Source organism: Heptranchias perlo, chromosome 15 (assembly GCF_035084215.1).
Source record: "Heptranchias perlo isolate sHepPer1 chromosome 15, sHepPer1.hap1, whole genome shotgun sequence".
Classification (NCBI taxonomy): domain Eukaryota; kingdom Metazoa; phylum Chordata; class Chondrichthyes; order Hexanchiformes; family Hexanchidae; genus Heptranchias; species Heptranchias perlo.
In genome coordinates, this window is record NC_090339.1 from 25,444,098 (window position 1) to 25,467,366 (window position 23,269).

General features: G+C 43.9%; 1 protein-coding gene across 2 annotated transcripts in view; it reads right to left on the minus strand.

Moving 5' to 3' along the window:
* Positions 1–23,269, minus strand: part of sytl4 (synaptotagmin-like 4) — an 85,661-nt gene that overhangs the window by 49,143 nt on the left and 13,249 nt on the right. Inside the window, exon 2 of one of the 2 annotated variants that reach the window (XM_067996930.1) lies at positions 3,287–3,373. The exons of the other annotated variant lie outside the window; for it this stretch is intronic. The gene's annotated coding sequence lies outside the window, so the exon portion shown is untranslated. The remainder of the gene's footprint in view (positions 1–3,286; positions 3,374–23,269) is intronic. 2 annotated transcript variants of the gene reach the window in all.

Genomic DNA, 23,269 nt, shown 5'->3' on the forward strand with positions numbered 1-23,269 from the left:
GGAAGAGAAATGGGGCAGTAGAAGATCAAGAAGCCTCAAGGAAAAAATACAACCAGCACATAATCTTCTTCCCTCTGTATGAAGAGTTAAGACTTTGTTGTCACAGTACAAGAGAATGCCTTGAACTTTGCTGTGCCATTCGGGCAGTGAGCAATGTTTTTTTTCTGTGCACGTCTTTACTTGGCTGTCAGTCAAAGTCAACAAAGTGTTCTTTCCTGGTCCACCGGGTGAGAGTTCAACTCAAAATTGTTCCAAATGTAACATTATGAATGCATTATTGAATAATGTCAACTTCCCCAAAACAGTCAAGCTTCCGTTTCACATGTTACTGATAAGCTACAGATACTGACAACATCATCATGCGGCTAAAAACCACAACACATTAAACATTAATTTAACAATTTATTGTTTGACTCGGAAGGTAGTGAATTTTCTTTGACCAGCCAAGATCTTATTTCTTCTACTGAACACCATTTTAATGGAGTGTGGAGGCTTTGCCCACACCACATTTTCTAACATCCAGTACAAGATGAGCAAACATTTCCTCCAACTAAATATTGGGAAGACCGAAGCCATGTCTTCAATCCCCGCCGCCGTTCCCTAGCCGCCGACTCCATCCCTTTCCCTAGCCATTGTCTGAGGTTGAACCAGACCGTTCGCAACCGTGGCGTCCTATATGATCCTGAGATGAACTTCCGACCACATAGCAGGTCCATCACCAAGACCGCCTATTTCCACCTCTGTAACATTGCCCATCTCCGCCCCTACCTCAGCTCATCTGCTGCTGAAACCCTCATCCATGCCTTTGTTACCTCTAGACTTGACTATTCCAATGCTCTCCTAGCCGGCCTCCCATCTTCCACCCTCCGTAAACTTGAGCTCATGCAAAACTCTGCTGCCTGTAACCTAACTTGCACCAAGTCCCATTCACCCATCACCTCTGTGCTCAATGACCTACATTGCCTCCCAGTCCGGGAATGCCTCAATTTCAAAATTCTCATCCTTGTTTTCAATCTCTCTATAGCCTTGCCCCTCCCTATCTCTGTAACCTGCTCCAGCCCTACAAGATCTCTGTGCTCCTCCAATTCTTGCCTCGTGCTCATCCCTGATTTTAATCGCTTCACCATTGGCGGCCTTCAGCTGCCTAGGCCCTAAACTCTGGAATTCCCTCCCTAAATCTCTCCGCCTCTCCTCCTTTAAGATGGTCCTTAAAACCTACCTCTTTGACTAACCCTCTCCTAATTTCTCCTTATGTGGCTCGGTGTCAAATTTTGTTTGATAATCGCCCCTGTGAAGTACCTTGGGACATTTTACTACGTTAAAGGCACAATATAAATGCAAGTTGTTGTTGTGTGGGAAAAAAGATGAGGAAATAACTTAGAAAATGGAGGGAAGGAGATGGTCTTGAAGTATTATAGGACAGAGATGAACTGTAGCATTATAAGGGGAGAGGGAGAATTCAAAGCAATTTGGATCACATGATGGATACAGATCAGGAAGGCCACTTGGCCCATCTTAGCTCATCCAAAGACCCTACAGTGTCCCACCGCAGCATTCATTTTTTTCCTCAAATGATTCTAAGGCTCCTGCCTCCTCTGTTCTACTTGAAAGTCCATGCCATCTGTTGAACACCTTTTGTCTGAAGAAGAAGAACTTCCTAACATCAGTCCGAACTTTGCCTTTTACTAGTTTGAACCTGTGTCCACTTATCCTACTCTCATGGTTTAGATTAAAGTAATTTTTCCAGATCTACCTTTTCCATACTGGTTGCTACAAGGGTTACCTGTCCGTTACCTTCTCTTAAGGCTGATAAGCTCAAGTTTCTCCAATCTTTCCTCATTCCTCGGCTCTAGGGAACAGCCTCATGGGAAATGCTTCCAGGCTTAAAGTTCTCCCTTGTGTCTCGGTGACTAAGGATATATTTTCGTCATTACTGCCCAGGTGTTGAGCATTGCCTGTGGGAGCACTGAGGGAGGATTCCATGCCGGTGGCAGAACCCACCTGATTTACCTTCCGTTTAAATTAATGGAAGGAAATTCACGTGGTTTCTGTAACAGGTGTCCTTCTCACCCGATATTCCTCTCTGCACTCCGCCAAGGCGATGCTCAACCTCTAGGCGGTAAAGATGGTACCTGTAGAACTCGAGCGTAGTCTGACCACTATACAGTTTAAGCATGATTTCCTCCGACCTGTACTCTACTGTTTTGGCTACATAGAATCATAGAAGTTACAACATGGAAACAGGCCCTTCGGCCCAACATGTCCATGTCGCCCAGTTTATACCACTAAGCTAGTCCCAATTGCCTGCACTTGGCCCATATCCCTCGATACCCATCTTCCCCATGTAACTGTCCAAATGCTTTTTAAAAGACAAAATTGTACCCGCCTCTACTACTGCCTCTGGCAGCTCGTTCCAGACACTCACCACCCTTTGAGTGAAAAAATTGCCCCTCTGGATCCTTTTGTATCTCTCCCCTCTCACCTTAAATCTGTGCCCCCTCGTTATAGACTCCCCTACCTTTGGGAAAAGATTTTGACTATCTACCTTATCTATGCCCCTCATTATTTTATAGACTTGTATAAGATCACCCCTTAACCTCCTACTCTCCAGGGAATAAAGTCCCAGTCTGTCTAACCTCTCCCTGTAAGTCAAACCATCAAGTCCCGGTAGCATCCTAGTAAATCTTTTCTGCACTCTTTCTAGTTTAATAATATCCTTTCTATAATAGGGTGACCAGAACTGTACACAGTACTCCAAGTGTGGCCTCACCAATGCCCTGTACAACTTCAACAAGACATCCCAACTCCTGCAACTAGTTCAGCATTTTATTTGCTTTGTTGATTGCTGCTCCACAGTGGTTGGATATGTTGAGGGCCAAGTCTGACAAGACACCTAAATCTCTTTGAACTTCACTCGTAACTATTTTGATATGATTTCTGTTGCCTATTTCTCTTCTTCTTTGCAATATTTTGCATGTCTGTATTAATCTTCAGCTGCTATTATTTCACCCACTTGTGCATTTTATCCAAGTCATTTGGTAGTTCCCCAGCTGCCTTCTCAGAATCAACTGCCCCTCCCAGTTTGACATCTTCTTCGAATTTAGCATTGAGGTCCTCAATCCAAGTCCTTAATGTAAATTAAAAATGTGAGAAGCCCCAAAATCAATCCCTAGGGCAACCTACTCAGTACTTTCCCCATCCCCCTCACCCTGACATAAAGCCTTTAACAAGAACCTGATGCTTTCTACCTTTCAGCCAGTTTCTTCTCCATTCTCAAATTTTTTACCTGCATCTCTACTATTGTGAGGGTTGAATTTCTGCAGGGAATCATCTGATCGTCCGCCGTAACTTCGATGGAAAAGCCATGGAAACTCTGGAAGAAACGACACAACCGGCATTTAAGCTGCTTTTCTGGGGTTTCCAGAGTTCATCCGCTGAAGTTCCAGCCGATGAGCAGGAGATCCCTGGGAAAATTCACCCCCCTTATGTTTAACTAATAGTCTTTCACATGGAACTTTGTCACATGTTTGGAAATCTAAGTATACCACTTGTAAGGGCTTTCTACAGTCCACTTCTTGAAGAAATCCAAGAGGTTGGAGAGTCAGGTCCTTTCCCATCTGAATTCATTTTGGCTGCTGTTTACTAGACATTATCATATAGATAATTCTTCAGTTTACTTCTGATAATCAATTCCATTATTTTACACAATATTGCTTAAAGACCAATAGATCTGCAGTTGCCGCTATCTGCTTTGTTACCTTTTTCAAACAGCTACCACTTTAGCCGGTTTCCAATTTGACAAGCCTAGTAACTACGGGTCAGTGAGTTTAACATCACTAGTGGGAAAATTACTAGAATCCATCATTAGGATCAGCACTTGGAAAGATAGAGGGGCCCCCAAATTGCTTGGCCGTTTTGGAAACGCTGCCTTAGGAAGAATATACTGGCCATAGAGAAAATCCAATAGCAATTGATGAAGATGATACCTGGACTGAGTTATGATAAGAGACTGGGAAAATATGAGTTATAGTCTCTCGAGATGAGGAGGCTAAGGGACGATCTGATTGAGGTGTTTAAAATAATAATGGGAATTGACGGGATAGATAAGGAACGACTCTTCCCTCTTTTAGGGAAATCTAGAACAAGGGGACTTAATCTTAGAATCTGAGCTAAAATGATAAAATCAAATTTAGGAAAAACTTCTTCACACAAAGCATTGTGTGAATGTGGAAAGCAATTACACAGAAATCTATAGATGCAAAGCCAATTGAGTTGTTTGAAGATAGATACTTACTCGAGAATTAAGGAATTAACAGTCTAAATGGTCCAAATGGCATACACTGTTCCTATGTTCCCAGCAGGAACTCCCTAGCGTTCATCGACTTCCCCATAATGACCAACAGTGCTTCATAAATCAACTCCCTTGTCACTTTTATTACTCTGGGATAAATAACATTCAACCCAGAGGATTTATTTGTTTTGATCCAAGTTAGCCTCCCCAGACTTGATGGTATAAGTTGACTACGTGTATTATATACTCTTTCAGTCGAGACTCAGTTGATATAAAATCTTGTTTTCTCTTTATAACCAGCAACTCTCTGAAGCATGGCTGGATCAACTATTATAATGGGCAAAACACACACAGGGTTCCTCTGTCCTTAATGCCACACCCACTCTCTGGAAAACAGTGTCTCTTGTACTAGCACCATGAACCTAATTCCCATAATTCACTTGCCATGACAGATCTGAGCACAGTTAGGTCACCTGGACTGTCTGTAATGAGTGATAATACTATTTCAGAATCAAAGCATCAAGGCTGTCTATGCTGGATAAGAAATGGAAAACCTTGTGCATAAACTGATATGCAGTGGGCTTTCATTTACTCCTCTTAGTCTGAAAACACATCTTAGAAATTCACATTGTTTGCTTGTTCCTAGCATTTCAGTTTACAATGGGAATTCAGAGTCGGTCAGCAGGAAATAACCTATGAAGTTTGTTCAAATTGATGGGCTGTGTTGAAGTCATCGACCAGACATGTTCACAGATCACCAGACAGATTAGACTATGTCATTACAAAAGGAAATGGGGAAAAAAGCACAACATATACAGTGACTGATACGTTAACTCTTGTTTTGCTGACCAAACTGTAACTCTGTACAGTTGCATAGTCATGTAATTCTTTGCCCTGGTGAACAAACAGCAACTTCATACAGCTACACAGTGTGTAACCATTACCCTGTTAAACAAACTGTAAATTTGTACTCGAGTAACCTTTATCATACTGAACAATTCCATTCTGTTACACTGTGTACTCCTTACCATACTAAACAAACTTCAACTCCACTCCACTACATGCTGTATAACCCTTACCATGCTGAACAAACGCCAACTCTATAGAGTTACATGGTGAGCAACTCTTCTCCTGCTGAATACATAGGAATGCTATGCATCAGATTTTCGAATGCAGCTGTGATTTAAACAAATGAAATTATCACACTGCACAGACGGGCAGGCCATACACTCTATTTAGTCCCATTCATTCAATGGTTTGCTGTCAGGTATCTTCTTTTACGACTCTAAATAGCCTACCACCTTGCTATAACTAAATTTTCGGAATACGATTCATGCAGTAATTCTGCAATGGTATACCATTCTTAAAGGTCACATTCACCAAGGACAGATATCTGTACAACTTCTGAAAGCCTAGAAGGTGCAACTATACAGCGGCTCTATGATGTATCCCAGATAAAATGTTCATTCGGATATACAGCCAAGTAAATTACAATTGCAGTTCTAAGAGGTAATTATGGACCAGCCTGGTTAACCTGTATTATAGTTTCTACTATAAAGTGAAAGGCCAATTATTAGATATTAGTTAGTATTCCCCCCTCAACCTCCACTCCCACAAAATACAGATTTACTGATCATTCACATCATTTGCTGTCTGTGGGACCTTGCTGTACATAATTGACTGCCACGTTTGCCTACATAACCATAGTGACTACACTTCAAAAGTAATTCATTGGACGTGAAGCGCTGAGATATTCTGAGGACATGATAAGGCACCATACAAATGTAAGTTCATTGTTTCTACTTACAAAATACAACATATTCTATATTTCCTGTAAGAGTTAGCTATCTATCCACACCCATTGACCTGCTAGGAGTCATTCTTAAGCAATGTCGAAAGGATGTGCACTACTCCACTAGCCAGCTTATCCTCTCTCTTTCATTCAAATAAAGAGCCTCTATTGCAGGAGTTCCCAAGCCTTCATCTTTGAGGACCACTTAGATACATACCACAGAGCTATGTGGGCCACAGCTACATTTTAAATTCATGTTCCCATTAATTTGTGTGTATGTCAACTTGCTAATACTAATAGCTTTCAGCATTCTGATTTTGCATTTATCCACCAATGAGGCAACAGCATTATGATCAGCTTTCTTCAAGCCTCCAAACCCACAGGACAAATCAGTGAGTATGAAATATATGCACAAATAGAACTGGGCTTCACAGGCCAGATGGCCAAGGTTCAAGCACCAGAAATGGCCCGCAGGCCATTGTTTGAAAACCCTGCTCTTCAGGAATCAAGCACATAAATGTCAGTGAAAATTGGGACTTGGTGTAAAAATTTAAGCGACGAATGCTGGCAATTTGAAATAAAAACAGATGATGCTAGAAATTAACAACTTGATCTGCATCTAAAAGAAAAAGATAGGTTAACATTGAAAGATTACATATTATCTATCATTTTTTAAAAACATTTCCAGTACTGGGATTTAAACTTGTAACTTTCAATAGAGCCCAGTGCTTTGTGATTGTCATGGCTGGATATCTCAGACTATAATCCATCTGGACAGCTCTTGAATATTGATTGAACTCATCAGAGAAGAACTTTGTTCTAACCTGTTATTTTATGTTGTCAAAGGGTTACTTTACAGTGGATGATGGATCCAAATCTTTTAGGTGTTTACTCAGAACAACTACACACAAAATAACTTAACAACTAAAACCCAGGACATGCAAAGCACTTATTGTTGAACACAAATTTCTTCCAAGTGAAAAGATAAGGTACTCCCCAGATGATTTTCTCTCTTTTTCTCTTCTCTCCTGAAGGTAGTGGCTTATGCTAGGTTACATTTCTACAATTAACTGGTTATACTGGTGGGAAATCCTCTAAATTAAAATCTAAGTGAGACCTTTACTTAACAGGAGCTGCACGCTTTAATTTGGGCATAACTAGGACTTTCTAAAGTGATGGATGGACTGTTGACCCTGGGCAATTTTCAGCCAAAGGATTCAATTTTTCTGGACCTTTCTAAATCATGTAGTATGGAGCTTCACTAAATGCACACCGGGATAGCCAAAGTTTCTCCAAAAATTGTTGGAAACCTAATTCCAAAATAGCAGCCTTGGCAAACACAAGGGAGAGATCAGGTCAAACAAAATAAATAACTACTAAAAGTAAAACAAAATTCACCCAAGTTTTCTCCCTTTTTTTCTAGCCTCTTCTCCTGCAGGCACATGGGGCATGATTTTAATATGCCAGCAGGAATGGGGGGGGTGGGGTCAATGGGCGCGCGGGAAACCTGAAAAATAAATCCCTACCTTTCCCCACGCGATCATCATTTAATTGATGTTTGCCGTCTGAATGCTGCACAGTGGGTACCCGCATGACCTGCTGACAGCTGGAGTGTCTGTATTTAAAGGGCCATTGCATCAACAGCTTTTGCTGAACAAAGGAGGAACCAGACAGAATGGAACAGCAGAGGGGCAGCTCCCTGATTTAGTGATGCCTCACTTGAGGTGTTGCTGGCTGGGGTGAGAAGGAGGAGGGAAATATTGTACCCGGCGGACAGGAGGAAGCGCCCTACCTCTGCCACCAAGAAGGCCTGGCTATTGGTGGCTGAGGAGGTCACCTGCAGGAGCAACATCTCATGCACTTGGGTGCAGTGCAGGAAGTGCTTCAATGACCTAACTAGGTCAGCAAAAGTGAGTACACTTAATGATTCTCCTGAATTCCGTGGTCCATATCACCCCCTCCCCCCCTCACATTCTGCACTGCCAGGACAACTCCATCACATCATTCTTCACACCCACTTCATGCTCATCCTCAATTTACCTTCACTTCCTAAGCACTTCCTTACCCCCCCCCCCCCACCCAATTTGTGAACCCACCACTACCACTCACCCCAATCCTGATCCAATGTGATGTTTCTGTCTGATAGTCACCCACTGATGCATCTCTTTCATGGTCAGCCTCACCCAAAGCAATGCATTCATCGGCTGACCACTTCACCCTCACTCACTCACACATCTGTACTTTCTCCCCTTGTAGGAGAAGGGAGCCCAAAATGCACGGGAGAGGGCGAGGACTGGAGGGGGGGGCCACAACAAATAGTGGTTCTTACAGAGGCGGAGGAGGAGGCCCTGCAGATCAGCCGCACCGTCGAGTGCCTGTCCATCTGGGATGCGGAGACTGGAACCCCACAAACGTCTGGTGACACAACTTTAACATTCATCACACACAACATGAATTGATATGAGTTAATAATGATTGGCATGTTGAACACCTCAGTTTGCTCATCGCAACATTACACATCTCTGATGATTCTTAATATTGCCTTCTGTTCTCTTCCAGACCCTTCAGCAACCGCAGTGATGGGAAAGGGCGATTCCTCAGAGGAGCTCTCAGAGGGCGCACCATCATATCTTAGTGAGCCATCCACCAGCCCAGATACTCACACCTTGGTGGGTCCTAGTACTCAGTTAGTTGGGTTGGCACCTGGTGAGTCACCACACACAAGTGAGTACGAGCAGACACTGGTGGCAGGGGCAGCTGTGGAGAGTCCGTGTCGGTGGGCGCACTCCATTGCAGGCTCTGCTCAGCTGGACGCAGATGCTGAAACCCGGGGGCCATCCTTTAAAAGGAGAATGATCGAGGGACAGCAGCACATTTGCGAGGTACTGGAACAGGTGCCATGCACACTCTCCACAACAGCGGCAAGGATAGAGGAGTCCAACTCCTGCATTAGTGAACTGGTGGCTCAGGTACGTGCGGGAATGTCTACGATGGAGAGAAGACTAGCCTCCATTGAGCTTCAAGCATGACTCACAAATGAATCCATTCAAGCCCTGACAACAGCCGTGCGGACTTAGGGTGGACAACATTCCTCTGCCTTAAACAGGTAGACAGATACTTTACAAGTGGGCTTACAAGGCATCACACATATCCCCCAAACTGTTTTCCAGCAGATTGGTAGGAGTGATGTGACCCTGGCCCAGGAGAGGGATGATGACGAAAGGGGACGTCATTCAAAGTGCTCCCACGTCTCACCCATTGCTCCCCCCTCAACCAGTACCCACAATGCTGTCTCCTCTCCAGGTGGCCGAGTCTGCACCTGCAAAGGTGCAGGTGGAGCAATCTTTGGCGGGGCCTTCATGGGCTCCAAAACTCAGAGGGCGTTGGCTCATAGCATTTCAACAGTCAGGGCATGAACATGAGCAACCTGCCGCTTCCTCTGCTACAGCAACAGGGGATGCACCACATAGAAGTAGTAGGAAGTGAAAGGCTAAGGTTTTGTGATCATGAAGGGTATGCACAGGGTGTCTGACAGATTGTCATGTTTTTCATTTATATTTGGTTTTTGTTAAGTTCACTTTAAACGTTATCGTTCTCACCACTATTGCTACGTCTTGCCCATTCTTGAGTGCTTTTTGTGATGAAGCACATGAAATGGTGCTATCAGTTTACAGTGGGTGTATGTGTAGTTGTAGGACAGTTTTGTGCAGGGTGGGGGGGGGGGGTGCTGGTGTTGGCAGTGCTCATTCCAGGTGGTCTGAAGACTGGACTATCCTCACTTTGCAGACATCTTTATGAGAATTGTTCAAATATTAGTAACTTCCTGGCCTCATGAGAGCCAGGTAAGCCGCTGCTCTGATGATGGGTTACCCATTCTCCTCCTCCTCGTCCTCCTCCTCTTTCTCTATGTTGATGGCAGATGTGGATGCTGGATGAGGGGCATTGGGCCTCATCCACTGGTAAACCTCTTTGTTGCGCAGGACGCAAGAGATGACTATAATTCTACCCACACTCACTGGTGCGTACTGAAGCGCATCTTGAACAATCCTATCGCATGTTCAATGACAGACCTGGTGGTGATGTGACTGTTGTCATATCGACACTGTGCCTCACTGAAGGGGTTTCTCAGAGGTGTCATGAGCCACGTCTGCAGGGGGTATCTCTTGCCTCCGAGGAGCCAGCCCTTAAGTCTGTTTGGTGTGTGGAAGAGGGCCGGGATGTTGGATTCCCACAGAATGAAGGAATCATGGCAGCTGCCTGGGAATCTGGCACAGACGTGAAGAAATCTTTTCCGGTGGTCACAAACGACCTGCGCGTTGATGGAGTGATACCCCTTTCTGTTGATGAACAGTCCTGGCTCGTGTGGAGGTGCTCGGATTGCTTCGTGTGTGCACTCAATTGCATCCTGTACCCGTGGGAAGCCAGAGAGTGAAACATAGAAAATAGGAGCAAGAGTAGGCCATTCGGCCCTTCGGGCCTCCTCCGCCGTTCAAAATGATCATGGCTGATCGTCTAACTCAGTACCCTGTTCCCGCTTTTCCCCCATATCCCTTGATCCCTTTAGCATTAAGAAATATATCTATCTCCTTCTTGAATACATCTAATGACTTGGCCTCCACTGCCTGCTGTGGTAGAGAATTCCATAGGTTCACCACCCTCTGAGTGAAGAAATTTCTCCTCATCTCGGTTTTAAATGGCATACCCCGTATCCTGAGACTGTGACCCCTGGTACTGGACTCCCCAGCCATTGGGAACATCCTCTCTGCATCTAGTCTGTCTAGTCCTGTTAGAATTTTATATATTTCGATGAGATCACCTCTCATTCTTCTAAACTCTAGTGAATATAGTAAACAATTTTACAACACCAAGTTATAGTCCAGCAATTTTATTTTAAATTCACAAGCTTTCGGAGATTTTCTCCTTCCTCAGGCAAATGTTTCAAGATCTCCTTGAAGCCTACGCATTTATACATATTGAACAATACATGGTGTTTACAGACTGCCCCTGCAACTGCCCGTTGCCAAGGCAATCACCGTGTTCAGACAGAGAGGTGTTACCTGCAGAACCTCCGAATACACATTCAACAAAAAAACAAACAGGGAAAAAAAACAGAGAAAAAAAAACACAGAGAGAGGCAGAAACATCCGGAAGGCAGAGAGAGCCAGCAAATGACCCATTATATTAAAAACAGATAACATTTGTTCGCTGGTGGGGTAACGTGTAGCGTGACATGAACCCAAGATCCCGGTTGAGGCCGTCCTCATGGGTGCGGAACTTGGCTATCAATTTCTGCTCGACGATTTTGCGTTGTCGTGTGTCTCGAAGGCCGCCTTGGAGTACGCTTACCCGAAGGTCGGTGGATGAATGTCCATGACTGCTGAAGTGTTCCCCGACTGGGAGGGAACCCTCCTGTTTGGCGATTGTTGCGCGGTGTCCGTTCATCCGTTGTCGCAGCGTCTGCATGGTCTCGCCAATGTACCATGCTCTGGGGCATCCTTTCCTGCAACGTATGAGGTAGACAACGTTGGCTGAGTCACAGGAGTATGAACCATGCACCTGGTGGGTGGTGTCATCTCGTGTGATGGTGGTATCTGTGTCGATGATCTGGCATGTCTTGCAGAGGTTACCGTGGCAGGGTTGTGTGGCGTCGTGGACGCTGTTCTCTTGAAAGCTAGGTAGTTTGCTGCGAACGATGGTCTGTTTGAGGTTGGGTGGCTGTTTAAAGGCGAGTAGTGGAGGTGTGGGGATGGCCATAGCGAGGTGTTTGTCCTCATTGATGACATGTTGAAGGCTGCGGAGAACATGGCGTAGTTTCTCCGCTCCGGGGAAGTACTGGACGACAAAGGGTACTCTGTTGGTTGCGTCCCGTGTTAGTCTCCTGAGGAGGTCTATGCGATTTTTTGCTGTGGCCCGTCGGAACTGTCGATCGATGAGTCGAGCGTCATATCCCGTTCTTACTAGGGCGTCTTTCAGCGTCTGTAGGTGTCCATCGCGTTCCTCCTCGTCTGAGCAGACCCTGTGTATTCGCAGGGCCTGTCCATAGGGGATGGCCTCTTTGACGTGGTTAGGGTGGAAGCTGGAAAAGTGGAGCATCGTGAGGTTGTCCGTGGGCTTGCGGTAGAGTGAGGTGCTGAGGTGCCCGTCTTTGATGGAGATTCGTGTGTCCAAGAAAGAAACTGATTCTGAGGAGTAGTCCATGGTGAGCTTGATGGTGGGATGGAACTTGTTGATGTTATCGTGTAGTCTCTTTAGTGATTCCTTGCCGTGGGTCCATAGAAAGAAAATGTCGTCGATGTATCTGGTGTATAGTGTTGGTTGGAGGTCTTGTGCAGTGAAGAAGTCCTGCTCGAACTTGTGCATGAAAATGTTGGCGTATTGGGGTGCGAATTTGGTCCCCATGGCTGTTCCGTGTGTTTGGGTAAAGAACTGGTTATCGAAGGTGAAGACATTGTGATCCAGGATGAAGCGGATGAGTTGTAGGATGGCTTCCGGAGATTGGCTGTTGTTGGTGTTGAGTATTGATGCTGTCGCAGCGATGCCGTCATCGTGGGGGATACTGGTGTATAGTGCCGAGACGTCCATCGTGGTGAGAAGTGTTCCTGGTTCAACTGGTCCGTGGGTACTGAGTTTTTGTAGGAAGTCTGTAGTGTCACGACAGAAGCTGGGGGTTCCCTGTACGATGGGTTTCAGGATGCCCTCGATGTATCCAGAGAGGTTCTCACACAGGGTTCCGTTGCCTGATACGATGGGACGTCCGGGTGTGTTGGCTTTGTGTATCTTTGGGAGGCAGTAGAAGTCTCCCACGCGGGGATTACGTGGGATGAGAATGCGTAGGATGCTTTGAAGGTCTGGATCGAAGGTCTTGATCAGTTTGTTGAGCTGGTGGGTGTGTTCTTTGGTCGGATCTGCGGGTAACCGTCTGTAGTGTTCCTGGTTGTCCAGTTGTCGGTATAGTCATTGATATATATTGTGAATAGCTGGGGCCCAAGCACTGATCCCTGTGGTACCCCACTAGTCACTGCCTGCCACCTGGAAAAAGACCTTTTATTCCTACTGTCTGTTTCCTGTCTGTCAACCAATTCTCAATCCATGCCAGTATATTCTCCCCAATCCCATGTGCTTTAATTTTGCACACTAACCTCCTGTGTGGGACCTTATCAAAAGACTTCTGAAAATCCAAATACACCACATCCACTGGTTCTCCCCTATCTATTCTACTAGTTACCTCCTCAAAAAACTCCAGTAGATTTGTTAAGCATGATTTCCCTTTCATAAACCCATGCTGACTTTGTCCAATCCCGTTAATGCCATCCAAGTGTTCTGTTATCACATCTTTTATTATAGACTCTAGCATTTTCCCCACTACTGATGTTAGGCTAACTGGTCTGTAATTCCCTGTTTTTTCTCTCCCTCCTTTTTTAAATAGTGGGGTTACATTTGCCACCCTCCAATCCGTAGGAACTGTTCCAGAGTCTATAGAATTTTGGAAGATGACCACCAATGCATCCACTATTTCCAGGGCCACTTCCTTTAGTACTCTGGGATGTAGATTATCAGGCCCTGGGGATTTGTCAGCCTTTAGCCCCAGTAATTTCCCTAGCACTATTTTTTTTACTAATGCTGGTTTCCTTCAGTTTCTCCCTCTCACTAGACCCTTTGTTCCCTAACATTTCTGGCAGGTTATTTGTGTCCTCCTTTTTGAAGACAGAACCAAAGTATGTGTTTAATTGTTCTGCCATTTCTTTGTTTCCCATTATAATTTCCCCCATTTCTGACTGTAAGGGACCGACATTTGTCTTCACTAATCTTTTTCTCTTGACATATTTATAGAAGCTTTTACAGTCAGTTTTTATGTTCCCTGCTAGTTTACTCTCATACTCTATTTTTCCCCTCTTAATTAATCTCTTTGTCCTCCTTTGCTGAATTCTGAACTGCTCCCAATTCTCAGGCTTGCCGCTTTTTCTGGCAATTTTATATGTCTCCTCTTTGGATCTAATACTATCCCTAATTTCTTTTGTAAGCCACGGTTGAGCCACCTTTCCTGTTTTATTTTTGTGCCAGACAGAAATGAATAATTGTTGTAATTCCTGCACACGTTCTTTAAATATTAGCCATTGCCTGTCCACCATCATCCCTTTTAGTAAAAGTTCCCCAATCTATCATAGCCAACTCGCACCTCATACTTTCATAATTTCCTTTATTTAGATTCAGGACCCTATTTTTGGATTCAACTACTTCACTCTCCATCTTAATGAGGAATTCTATCATGTTATGGTCGCTCTTCCCTAAGGGACCCTGCACAACAAGATTGTTAATTAATCCTTTCTCATTCCACAATACCCAGTCTAGGATCGCCTGTTCTCTAGTTGGTTCCTCAATGTATTGGTTTAGAAAACCATCACGTACACACTCCAGGAATTCCTCCCCCACAGTATTATTACTAATTTGGTTTGACCAATCTATATGTATATTAAAGTCACCCATGATTATAATTGTACCCTTCTTGCATGCATCTCTAATTTCCTGTTTAATGCCCTCCCCTTCATCTCCACCACTGTTTGTGGACCTATAGACAACCCCCACCAACGTTTTCTGCCCCTTGGTGTTTCTTAGCTCCACCCTTACAGATTCCACATAGTGATTTTCTGAGCCAATATCCTTCCTCACTATTGCATTGATTTCCTCCTTTACTAACAACACTACCCCACCTCCTTTCCCTTTTTGCCTGTCCTTCCTAAATATTGAATACCCCTGGATGTTCAGTTCCCATCCTTGGTCACCCTGCAGCCATGTCTCCGTAATCACAACTATATCATAACTGTTCATATCTATCTGCGCTGTTAATTCATCTACCTTATTGTGAATGCTCTGCGCATTTAGACACAATGCCTTTAGACTTGTCTTTTTAAGATTGCTAGTCATCTTAGTATTATTTTGCACTATGGCCCTATTTGTTTTTTGCCCTTGTTTTCTCTGCCTTCCACTATTGCTTTTTCCCTTTCTGTCTTTTGTTTCTATCCTTGTTTCCTCCTCCTCTGTCTCCCTGCTAAGGTTCCCATTCCCCTGCCATTCTAGTTTAAACCTTCCCCAACAGCACTAGCAAACATCCCCGCGAGGACATCGGTCCCGGTCCTGCTCAGGTGTAACCCGTCCCGCTTGTACAGGTCCCACCTTCCCCAGTGGAAACTTACTGCACTCTCAGTCTGGCTGAGGTCATCCATGGGGTAGTTGATGTAGTTGGACGCCCTGCAAAACAAACCATCGGTGACCTATCTTATGCACTTACGGGCAGACGACTGAGAGACCCCGGCGATGTAACCGGTGGCGTCCTGGAAGGATCCAGAGGTGAAGATGTTGAGGGCAGTGGTGACTTTAACTGCCACAGTTAATGCGATGCCACCAGGCCCAGCCGGGAGCAGCTCTGCATAAAGAAGCGTGTAGATGTCTGCGACCACCTCACGACTCACTCTGAGCCTTTGTAGGCACTGCTCCTCAGAGAGGTCCAGGAAGCTCAGCCTTGGCCTGTAGGCCCTCACACGACATCAGGTCCTCTGTTGTTCCCCTCTCTGCTCTTGTGCAGGTCCCTGTGGTGCACTTCGTCTTGTGGAGTTGCAAGTGGTGGAACTGCACACTGTGCCTGCCACGGATGGTGACGTGCCTCCTCCTCGGTTGTACTGGTGAATGCAGCCATTGCGCCTCCTCCCAACCTGATGATGTCAGTTTGAGGGAGGTCCAAAAAGTAGGTAAACACGTATAAACAGAACAATTCTGAATGTGAACCAAGAATTCTCAGTCTTAACACAAAGAACTCCCAGCCAAAAGTTTGAGAGAAATGAGTGCCCTGCTGCAATAACTCACCTTTTATCCCCATCTGTCAAACAGGGATTTAAATGGCCAAATGGTTGCCGGCTGCAACCCCCCTAGTTTCCCATGGCGTGCTTCATACAGCACGGGAAACACGTTGAGGCAGCGTTGAAATCGTTTCCCTGCATCAATAACAAGATTAATCACCATTTCAACAAGTTTAAATAGTTTAACTCCTGCTTTAAATATCGTTGTGCTTTAATTGCCGGTGGGTCTTCTGGCTTCCTGAAGCACGTGTGCACCCAGATGGATCTGGGTCGTGCGCGTTTTTCGGCGGGTTGGAGCCGGGATTCCCTCCTGCTCTGGAAATCCCCAATTTTGTTTGCCACCCCTGCACCCAGACTTCAAAGATAAAATCGTGACTATGATGAGCGCTGGAGTTCTCTGGTACCTCAGCCAAGTGGCAATTCTTCATGTGTCAATCCAGGCAGTGAATGGTAGTGAGCTTCTTGAGTGTGAGGAGACATACAACCAAGTCCAATCTTACCTCACTGCACATCCACAGAGTCACTGGATGATGATCGGGAGTAAAAAACCTGCCTAATCAGCCTAGCAATGTTGGAGGCAACTGTACCTCTGCCCCAGCTGAGATCATCTATCCGAGCACAGACCAGGGATTGAACCTATGGCACAGTACTGCAGCATGCAATACACCTACCTATGGAGCAATTGGGATAAAAATGTTTTTAACACAAAATTGTTCATCGCACAACTACAGTTTTATGTGGTTTTAATGATAGTATTGAGGTCCTTTAAAGGCTTCCACAGAGTGCATCTAAGTAGCCAGGCAACAAATCAAAGCAACTCATATACATATCAACGATGATGACAAAAATACCAGAGGTGGTTCAAGGGCTTCAAGATCTGTAAGTGTTATCTCTTCTTCCTTCGGCACTGATGGGTTTCATAATTTTTGTGCAATACGTTGTGCATATCCTTGGCCCAGCCTCTATATTGCTGCCAATCTATCAACAAATTTGACTTGAGGCAAGAAGGAGTTCCTTTAACTTACTGGACCGTGTGTGTTCACTGTGCAAAATCTACAATGGAAAAACATTCAAGTGAATTTGTCAATGCCTACCATGTTGCCAAATAAAATGTTTTTTTTGGCACGATAATGTTCATGCAGCATCTATGGTAACACTGACATAAACAAAATCTCACCCCTCACCTTCAGCTCAAACTAAATATTTTGATTTTCCTTTCTCATGATGGATGCTGGAAGTGACTTTCCTCTGTGGTCTCAGTGAACCCAAACCATGGACACCACAAAGAGTTGCTTTCTCCAGCAGCAATGTAACCATTAAAAAAAACAATCCCTTGGACTGAAAATGGTTAGGTGCTCAAGTGATGATGCATTGATAGGTTAATGGGTTTGGAAACTCAACAATACATTCTGACAATAAGTGAAAAGCACAGCTTTTGTGGCATTTAGAGAAGTTCAGTGATGAATGTTGGAAAAGGAACAATTGATTGCAGGAGCTAACTGCTGGAACAAGCAAGGGTAGTTTTGCGCTGAGTTCCTGTTTACAAGTGCAAGGAGTGCTTATTATTATATCTCCCAGTTAGCAAGCACGCAACATTTTAAGATGCTTGAGTTCCTCCATTTCTCAGGATTATGTTGTTTGTTAAATGGGTACAATATTAAATTTTCTTTCGTCGGAGAAGTTCCCCTAAGAGTTTATACAAATCTAGTTCTCGTTTTAAGACAATTTGGCATTAAGGACAGGAAAAGGATGGGAAGATCAAAAAACACTGCCAGACCTAAAAAGTTTCTTGTCCTCATGAGGCGGAAGAGGTGGAGTTGAACTTAGAGGAATCCGAAGTGTGTACACTCACACAACAGCATTTATGAAAAGTTAGATATTTGTCTGAAGTTAGAAAATACTGATAAGACAACTGATGAAGCTTTCTTCAAAAATTGGAATAATGTCACTGTGATGCCAAAGAATGTTGTGCTAGAGACCAAGGGTAATGCGACTTCAAAAAGTGATTAATAAGCAACAAGAGAAAATTGATGACCTTCAAAATGAACAAAAGTGGAAATAGGAAATTCATAGAACCAAAGATATCAACACAGAAATATAAGACACATACAAGAAATATCAGTGCCACAACCACGCCCTGCTTATTGCTGGCTTTCCTACTGAGGCTGCTAGAAATTGTGCCAATGAGGTACAACCAGTTCCACCTCGCATTCACAGAAACCAATCTCTGTACATTGTGTGAAAGTCACAGATTGGCCCCACGCTGTTTCCATTTCCATTGACACTCTGTTGCATGCGGTTGAGTCAGGTTTAAAGGCTTTGCATACCACACCCGCTCCATAACCTTTACTCTGTGTGCTTGCTTTGCAGAGTTACAAATCACATGCAACTTTCAAAGAATTTCTGATCAATAAGTGGGAATGTAGTTGTTTAAAATGCAATGTTTTTTTTAATAATCAACATGTGGTAACAAAACTGGGTGGTATCCTGAGGGAGACAGTTCTCTGGGGCAATGGCTCAAACCCAATCCAAATGGAAACCTCCTGTGTGGATGCCACTGTGCATCAAACAGACAGTAAAAGGTAACCGATATCTGGCAGTGACTAAAGCATTAAGATTGAAAGGTTAGATAACATCATGGACTATGGATTATTTTCTAGATGTCCTCTGAACCCTGAGCCTTGAAATCACTCTTTATTTTGTTTTAATAATGTAAAGTTCATGGGGTTGTTTTATTCTCGTGTGGATCTGTTTTTTGACTGTGACTTTCTCAGTGTGGATTCTGACAGCCTGGCACTCTGTCATTGTACAATAGAAACATAGAAAATAGGAGCAGGAGTAGGCCATTCGGCCCTTCGAGCCTGCTTCGCCATTCAACATGATCATGGCTGATCCTCTATCTCGATAACATATTCCTGCTCTCTCCCCATACCCCTTGATGCCTTTTGTGTCTAGAAATCTATCCAGCTCCTTCTTAAATATATTCAGTGACGTGGCTTCTGCAGCCTTCTGTGGTAGAGAATTCCACATATTGACAGATTCATGATTGTAACATAATGGCTGCCTGTTATTACATAGAATTTATAGCATAGAAACAGGCCATTCGGCCTAACTGGTCTATGCTGATGTTTATATGCTCCACACGAGCCTCCTCCCACCCTACTTCATCTAACCCTACCAACATAGCCTTCTATTCCTTTCTCCCTTGTGTTTATTTAGCTGCTCCTTAAATGCATGTTTCTGAAATGACAGCTTCACTTGCCTGTTCCCCCCCACCAACACCCCTTTAAGGCATATCATATTGCTCAGCTGTGACTATGGAAACAGGATGCTTCAATCCTATTGGCTGACCATTGCGTTGTATTGTGCACCATACTGTTTGCATTGGAACCACTGACCTAGGGTGACTGGACCTCACCAGATTTTTCCTGCACCTACTTTTCTGCCCTTGCCCAGGGGAGGGGGGTCACCAAATTTAAAACTTGGAGCAACCTTTCCCCAAGCACGTGGTCAGCAACCCTCCGCGGTTTTGTAACCTGCCGACAGTGCAACATGAGACCCGTAAATCGTGTTACTTTTTCCTATGGTGTCAGCCATTTACCAAGGAATAATTCACAGTAAATTGACGGGCAGTAGAGTTTTGGATGAGCTTGGTCAGGGCTCATCCAGTTTTGGTCCCTTAACGTGGTGGGTGATATCGAGACCCTGGAAAAAATTCAGAAGGGGGCCACAAGATTGATAAGTAGCTTATAGGACCACAGTTTTTTTTATTCGTTCATGGGTTGTGGGCGTCGCTGGCAAGGCCAGCATTTATTGCCTATCTCTAATTGCCCTTGAGAAGATGGTGATGAGCCGCCTTCTTGAACTGCAGTCTGTGTGGTGAAGGTTCTCCCACAGTGCTGTTAGGTCGGTAGTTCCAGGATTTTGACCCATGAAGGAACAGCGATATATTTCCACCTTGGGATGGTGTGTGTCTTGGAGGGGAATGTGCAAGTGGTGTTGCTCCCATGTGCCTGCTGCCCTTGTCCTTCTAGGCGGTAGAGGTCGCGGGTTTGGGAGGTGCTGTCGAAGAAACCTTAGCGAGTTGCTGCAGTGCATCCTGTGGATGGTACACACTGTAGCCAGGGTGCACCGGTGGTGAAGGGAAAGAATGTTTAGGGTGGTGGATGGGGTGCCAATCAAGTGGGCTGCTTTGGGCTGCTTTGTCCTGGATGGTGTCGAGCTTCTTGGAGTGTTGTTGGAGCTGAACTCATCCAGGCAAGTGGAGAGTATTCCATCACACTCCTGACTTGTGCCTTGTAGATGGCGGAAAGGCTTTGGGGAGTCAGGAGGTGAGTCACTCGCCGCAGAATACCCAGCCTCTGACCTGCTCTTGTAGCCGCAGTATTTATGTGGCTTTCCATGATAGGCTAAGAGTGCTGGAGAATTTTGGTCCAGAAGAGCGTAGACTTCGAGGAGATTTGATTGAGGTCTTTAAAATAATGAAGACATTAGACTCGGTCCATGTGGATAGGCTACCCAAGCTAGATAGGTTAGGGAGGTCCAAGGGGGCACAATTATTGAAATGACACCCCGAAGCCCAATTTTGGGCCGGTCTTGGACCTCCTGTTTGAGGCACGTGCTGAATATGCAGTGCCGATTCAGAACATGAAAACACACCCAGACAAATTTCTACATAGAGTACAAGGGTCCCAAATGAAATTAAATTTAAGCATTCAACTCTTGTGTCCAATGTACCTTACTGAGATACCTACATATTAACTGATGGCTCTATCTCTTAAGCATTTTCATCTTTGTTATTCTTTGTTTTTCTTCTTTAGATTCTTTCTTGGCGGACATGCATTAATATTAGTTTCTGCAAGTTGGCTAAAATTTACATTACAGTCTGGCTAATATTTGCACCTCAGGTAGTTCAGGAAGGCCTTGTTCTGTGTGGTTTCATTGTCATTGAACTTGGATGGGGACCCATCTAACAATACTGGCTTGATTATGTTAATATGTTTAAATGGCTAAACTAATCAGTTCGAATCTGGTGACCCACAGCAGATCCATGTGTGCTTGACGACATTGTTCTGTGTTTAAAGATTGCAAATGGCAATTGATCTAATATAGTCAGGACGGATACAGTTTTTCAATGTTCACTATTTTCTTGTTTCTGTATAGCTTCAAATGATTTTGAATGATAAATCTAGTCCGGACTTTATGCCAGCAGGGTTCAGTCTGATGCTAGCAGGGAAACTGAGCTATATCTGAGTATGTGGTAGCTTCTTGTCATGTAAGAAGTGAGCAACCATGTTTCAAGGATCAATGTTATGCCCAGGGGTACAGCAGGAGAAGGGTCTTTGTTGTTTTGATTCTTCAAAAAGGGTAATAAAGTTTGTAAATTACTGTAACTATACTGTTTGCACAAGCACTCTTCATTCACCAGTTTAATTTGTTGGTTGATTCATTGGCTGAGCCTCGGTCAGATAAAATGTACGTATATATCTGCTTACCGAAGATGAGGGGATCACATGACAGCCGAAATATAGTGGCAAGGGTACTCTGTTCAATTCCGATATTTTGCTACATTTATCTAGATATTGTCAAGACACATTCTGGTTCATAGAGGACACAAGTTCCAGGAGTGATCATTGAATTGAACTCAATAGTATATTCAGCATAAAAGCCCAAAAATGTAAAAAGACAGTATCTCTCCGCCCTTTTCTCAGAGATATCTGTACCCTAACTTGAATCTTCCAATTACCTCATGTTTCTGTATTTGTTCGCTTTGAAATTGCTGCGCAGAGGAAATGTGGCAGCAGACATTTTCTGCAATATTCCATCCCTTCTGCAGTGAATGAGGAACTTTGAGGGGGGGGGGGGGGGGTGGCGGAATAGGGAACAGAGTGCTTTTTAGTGGCTTGTTTGTTCCTATCACATTTAGCTATTTTATTGGTCATCTTGCTGTCACATTACACAAATGGATTGTTTAGATCACTTCAGAATAACATGTCTGCCAGGAAAGCTGAATGGAATACATTTATATACTGTCACATTAAATGCTGATCAAGTGAGAATTTCTTTATTAACCTGCTCTTTATCACCACTTCTACTCTAGAACAGTGAACGTCATCATGGAACTTCCTAGCAATCTGGACTAGTATTGGGGAAGGTAACGGTTGTGGAAATTGAGTAAAATTCTCAGGTAAAATTACATAATTATAAACGCAACAGATACCAAGGGTGAGTAGAGACAGTAAGCTAAGGGTTGAAACTACGATTGGCGTTGTCTTATGAACACTTAAGCTGCTCGTACAACATTCTCCTCTCTGCTTTTACATAGAAGTTAACAGCATGAAAATGGCACATTTGGCCCAACCAGTATATGTCAGCGTTTACCCCCCACACGAGCAAATAGTCCTAATCACCCGTTACCATATTCCTTTAGCCCCTTTTCCTCATCCACCTAGCCAATCTAATCTTGAATGTTGACACAGTTTCTGCCTCAACCACTTAACCCTGGAAGTGAAATCCACAGCCTCCCAACTCTGTCTAAAGAAGTTTCTCTTGCTCTCTGTTCTAAATCTCTTGTAATTAATCTTGTATCTGGCCCTTTATTCATGACCCCTCATCAACTGAAAACAGTCTGCCTCTATCTACCCTGCCCCATCCTTTCATAATTTTAAACATTTCTATCATATCGCCCCATAATCTGCATTGGTCTAATGAACCCCCCTCCCAATTTTTGAAATCTTTCTTCGTGTTTATATTTCTTCAGACTAGACAGCATCCTAGTGAATCTATGTTGGACCCTCTCTAAAACTTCAATATCCTTCCTATAGTATGGAGCCCAATACTGCACATAGTACTCTAACTGTGGTCTTTGTTAAGGTTTTATATAGGCTCATTATCACCTCTTGGCTTTTATATTTTATACCTTTTGTGATAAAATCTAGAATTCTATTTGCTCTTTATGGCCTTATTGACCCAAGCTGCTGCCTTTAATGTCCTGTGAACCTGTACCTCCAAATCCCTCTGTTCTTCCTCAACACCAAGCCTACTTCCATTCGGAGTATAATTACTACTTTTTTTAAATCACCTCACACTTATTAACAGCTTGTTTTAAACAGGTTAACACCAGTGTTAAAATAGCACAACGAATTTTAGACGACAGCTCCAATCACAATTTTTACCTTCTAATCTCAAGATTCAGAAGAAGGCTATAAACTGCTTGAACAGGGCTCACTTAGATAATATTTACTTTTCTTACCTGCAGAAAATTCAACTGTCTTGATGTCCTAATATTTATGAGGTGTTATGGGAAGGTTTAAACAATCCTTTAACAATATTATA